General features: G+C 32.4%; 1 long non-coding RNA gene across 1 annotated transcript; it reads right to left on the bottom strand.

Moving 5' to 3' along the window:
* Positions 1 to 2,345: 2,345 nt before the first annotated feature.
* LOC118485610 lies at positions 2,346 to 4,310 on the bottom strand. Its single transcript, XR_004877070.1, has 3 exons — positions 4,243 to 4,310; positions 2,936 to 2,990; positions 2,346 to 2,466 (listed from the first exon to the last, which is right to left on the bottom strand). It is a non-coding gene; the product is annotated as an uncharacterized LOC118485610 (long non-coding RNA).
* Positions 4,311 to 5,233: the final 923 nt, after the last annotated feature.

Below are 5,233 nucleotides of genomic sequence, written 5' to 3'. Positions count from 1 at the left end.
AATATCTTATTAGTCTGGTAATATATAAAAGAGAATTGACATGCGTCTTACGAAAGTTATGTATCACTTGATACTAAGTCATATAAAATAAGTTCTCGAGAATATTATGATTATTATATAAATTCAGATCTGAATACATATACATGTTGTATATGTTATTGAATTGAATATAATTGGAACTCCCCATGAGTATCCTAAAGCATTTAAGTGCTTAAGAGTTTAATCAAAACACCTTATAGATGTAATTATAGTCCACCAATACTCCAATAAAGATACATAGAAAATGTGTACCTGGTTATTATGGCATCTCAATGTACATTGTGTGCAAACATGGTACAATATGAATTTTGGAGATAAAAGCAAGTGTTCTTGATATTTTTACACATGATATAGATATCTATGTGTTAAAAGGGCAAGTTTATATAGCAAAACTTCTAAGAGTGAAAGCACATGCATATTTGGATAAGATGGAAAGAATTCTCTCATGGATTGATAATGCTAGAAGCATTAATGATGTCAAAACCTCAAGAACGTACTATATCAAGTTCATAGAATATGTATGGACTAAAATAGTTAGATCGAGTGTTATACAACTCGAGATATTTGCATAAAGAGGGATATAAGTTTGATTAAATTAGCAATGTTTTATCGACGTTCTACTTTTAAAAGTTCACTATAATCGCAGTTTACAGTGATGATGTCTAGGCATCATCGAGAGAAATTGTCGAGCTTTTAGAGGGAGAATTTTTGAATGACCTTGCCACGGTCTAATTATTACTCGAACTGCAGTTCGCGTATATATGTAATTATATTTTACCAACCCCCCAAGTACATCTAGAAGATGATGTTTGGATATTTAGTATGGACATAGTTGAACCTTAAAGTATGTTAAAGGTTGTTAAGTCATTTGTTATAAGAAATGCCTATTATCATCTTCTATCAAAGTAGAGATTCTCATTCTAAAAGTATCATCGTTAAATGCATAAGTGCATTAATATGTTTTGCTAACTATGTATGGTTATAATATATTTCACTTGAGCTTATTGTCATGATATAACCTGTGTCAAGCGAAGAGACATTGGAATGAGTTCAAAGAAACATTTCAGGTATAAACGATATTTGATTATATTTTACTAACCCATCAAAACAAGTTTGGTTAGTCTTGTAGATGCAGGAATGTAACGAAATACAGTCATGGACATATGATAATTTTTTGAAAGAGGCACCTAAAGTCTCGTTAGAAGATTATACAACATTGCTCAACATAAAGGATTGCACATTAAGGGATCAAGCAACAAATCATTCGCTACAAAGGCTTTATTCGACTTTCAAGGAAGATGGACACACGTCACTTAAAGGATACATGTTAAAATGAGGGGGAGACTTATTCAAGTTGCACTCTTTTTCCCTTGACTAAGTTTTGTCCCAGTGGGTTTTCTAAGTAAAGGTTTTTAATGAGGCAACATATCTGATTCAAAAGTATCAGGGGGAGAAAATGTGCGCTGCACTCTTTTTCCCTTAGCTGAGGTTTTGTCCCACTGGGTTTTCCGAGCAAGGTTTTTAACGAGGCAGCATCACCAAGCGTATTAAAGAATAGTATATCATGTGGATAGTCAAGGGGGAGTGTTATGTATGTATCTATTATGTGGTGACTATCCACATCTATAACTCCTATCCCTTTAGTGCATTCATTATGTAGTGACTATCCACCTCTATAACTTCTATCTCTTTAGTTACTATTGTACTAATGTAAGGGCCTATATATAATGGCATTTGTATATGATGTTGAAACCAATCAATAAGAAATCCATCTCCCATTCTCCCATTCTTCTCTATACATTGCTAGTAGGTCGTTGTTTTACAACATTTAATTATTTTTTTCCAACAATAACTAACGATTTAAGATTTTAAAAATGTAATAAATAAAAAGTACAAATGTATCTTCTATGAACCGGACCGACCCCAACCCACGAAGTTAAGGCGGCCCAACAAATTGAAAGGAATTAAGTAATGTCGCATGATATAATGAACCAGAGCTGAGAAAATAGGACATGACGAATATGTTTAGTGAGTGTGTCTTCTTCCCCTTCTTCCAACTAGGGTTGTTCAAAAAGTTCATAGTTCGGAGCTTGCTTAGATTTAATTCAGGAAAGACTCACTCGATATGACTCGATTAGAAAGCGAGCCTAGATTGGATGGTTCGTAACTGTCACACACCAATCGATGGCGCAAACATCGTAGTGAGAAGAACGAGATTCTTCAAAACATCATAACGTACTATATTATGACAATAATTTTAATAATCAAAATTTCATTTCATTCATAACTTTGAAGGATAAATTGTTTCAAAAGAAATCACAACAACTTGAAAAGTAACAAGACAAAACATAAAAGAAATACATAAATAAAATTGGCGCGTTTCTAAATCCACCATAAGTATATTTCTTGAGCATCATCATGCATCTCCTGCAACATATATTAAAGTATCCGTCAACACAAAAAGGGTCGGTGAGCATACAAGTTTGGTCTACATAGCATATAACTAAAATATCTCAAATCCAACATGCCAATTTGTACACCACGTTATATATCATACTAGCATGCATCAACTATAGGTCAAACCAAGGTGTCCACTAGCGTAATCTCGCCACCGAAGTGAACGAGACCGTTTTTATTGAATACTTAACAATGACCCCAAAATAGGCGGTGTGCTACTCCTATAGCGCTATACATGTTAAGGTAGGCTTGCAAAGTTAATGACAAATAGTGTGCATAAAAGTATTCTAGCATGTATAAATGTATAGTACAACAACTACCATGTTTAGTGGATTGAGTGTTTGCATTAGATTGATTTTGTGTGTTTGTGTGTATAATAATCATACATGTTACAACCTAAAAGTGACTTAAAGTAGAAAAAGTGTTCAAGTATACTCACGGTTTTCGTACGTATATTCCACAAAAGCATGAGTTGATAAATTCACCAAGTTATCCTAAAAGGATAAACAAAAGTGTGTGAGTTCATGGGAGTTTTGATGACATATAGTATTTGGGAATTTGTAAGTAGGAAAATACATAAAAATATATCTTGCTTAGATACTCATTTGGACACCATTTTTGTTAGTGTTCTTTATGACTGTTACGTTCATTGGAAGCTCAAAATGAGAAGTCTAAAAACTAAGATAGGTTTTACCTTACCATAACATTTAACCATGAGTTGGTTAACATCATGGCTTGGTCTTGTATAATATATGTATATATATATAGGATTCGGTTCAAATGAAAACCACCACGAGTTGTGAGAACCGTGAGAACTTTTTAATCCCGCGCAAGTTGGGCCAATTTTTTTTTTTGCACAAGCGTATATGAAAACATTATAAACAAATCTGAAAAAAAAGTAAAAAATAATGTCTAGGCGTTTGTTTTGACTGATGCAAGTTTTTTACGCGCTGGTGTAAAATTTTATTGCAGATAACTATTTCTTTTATCACGGCGTAAAAAAAAAACTTACATCAGTTAAAACTAACGATTCGACAATTTTTTTTACGTTTTTTTACAGATGTGTTTATAATGTTTTCATCTACGTTTGTGCAAAAAAATTTTGACCCAACTCGCGCGGGATAAAAAATTTATCATGGTTCTCACAACTCGTAGTGGTTCTTATTTTAACCTATCCCTATATATATATATATATATATATATATATATATATATATTACTATGTATATAGTCATGTATTGTCATGCATGGGTAGGATGAATCTTTTAATCCTATAGTTTACTAACACAAATCACCACATCAATGATTCAGATGGTCATTAATATATGTACAAGAATGTAAATAACTTATCTAATTCACTAACTAGACAAGTGAGTTCAACTAGACGAGTGCTTCCAAACATGGTTATGATTGGAGACTTGGTGTAGTTTGTTCACTTTGTATGCCTGGAAGCTACTTGGTGACTTAGATTTGATAGAAAGTAAACTAATATGACTAACTTTCTGGAACAAACATCAATCCAAACCTATCCAACAAAGGGATTTGTTGGCAAATTGAAGATGTTCCAAGAGATGAAGTAGGATGAACACTGTTTGAAAAAGTTTAAACAAATCAGAAAATAAACCTAACTTTGGACCTCAAAATGGCGATGTGGCATCTTTGTTTACCATGGTAAATATGTGGTAAGACTCCTAGAGGTTATCCAAGGAAGGAGAAAAAAAGTTGAAAAAACAAGTTCAAACTCACTTATTTGAAACTTGTATGAATCTACCCAAACTTGAAACTTTGGATGATTTGAGAGTTTTAGAGTTTCGAGTGTGGATATTGTTTAAGAGATGGGGAAGAGTTGTATTTATAAGTGGGATAAGTGGCTGGGGTTTTAAATGAGTTGGTTGTGGTTTTAAATGAGTCGGTTGGGAGATAGTGGAAGGAAATTTAATTTTTTGGTCCTTGCACTTGTGTGGTTTTATGAAATAAACTCATAATTAAGCATGTTTTTAGGGTTTTAAGGCGCAAGTAAGCATGTGAATGATATGTACGAATAATATTCCTAAGATAATATAGTCTCGATGTATGGCTCGGTTTTGTATAAAACGCGTATTTGGTGATTGATTACATATTGTACAAGTATGACTAAATAAGATTTTATATAAAATACGATTTCCATTATGATCAAAGTCTCAGATTTACAAAGATTGAAATTGAAATTCGAATTACAATATAAAAAGATACAACAAAACTACGGAACATTACAATAACGAGCCAGATTGATTTGGTTTGGCTCGCTCGTTAGCTTGACTCGGTTTAGCTTGGATTATTACTTTATATATATATATATATATGTATATAATATACATATAATATTATATAGAAAATTGTTTATTATTCGCAGGTATTTCGGAGTGTAGTTGGATATGTATGACATATTTAGTGGTTGATCAGGATGCTAATGAATTTCTGTTGTATTTAATTAAATTTTGAAACTCATTTTGTATTTAGTTAAACTTGATTTAGCATGTAGTGTAGTAGATTGAACTTATTTTGTATAGGTTCTTTTAACCTATTGAATTATTGGATTTTGAAATGTCACACCCCAACCGATGGCAGAAACATCGGAGTGAGACGAAATAGATTGCTCGAGACATCATAACACTAATAATTGTGACAAGCATTTAAATAGTAAATTTCATTTCATTCCTAAAGAATCAATTACAAGAATTTGAAGTAAATATAACAT

Source organism: Helianthus annuus, chromosome 13 (assembly GCF_002127325.2).
Source record: "Helianthus annuus cultivar XRQ/B chromosome 13, HanXRQr2.0-SUNRISE, whole genome shotgun sequence".
In the NCBI taxonomy this organism is placed as follows: Eukaryota; Viridiplantae; Streptophyta; class Magnoliopsida; order Asterales; family Asteraceae; genus Helianthus; species Helianthus annuus.
This window is presented reverse-complemented; position numbering and strand designations above follow the sequence as displayed.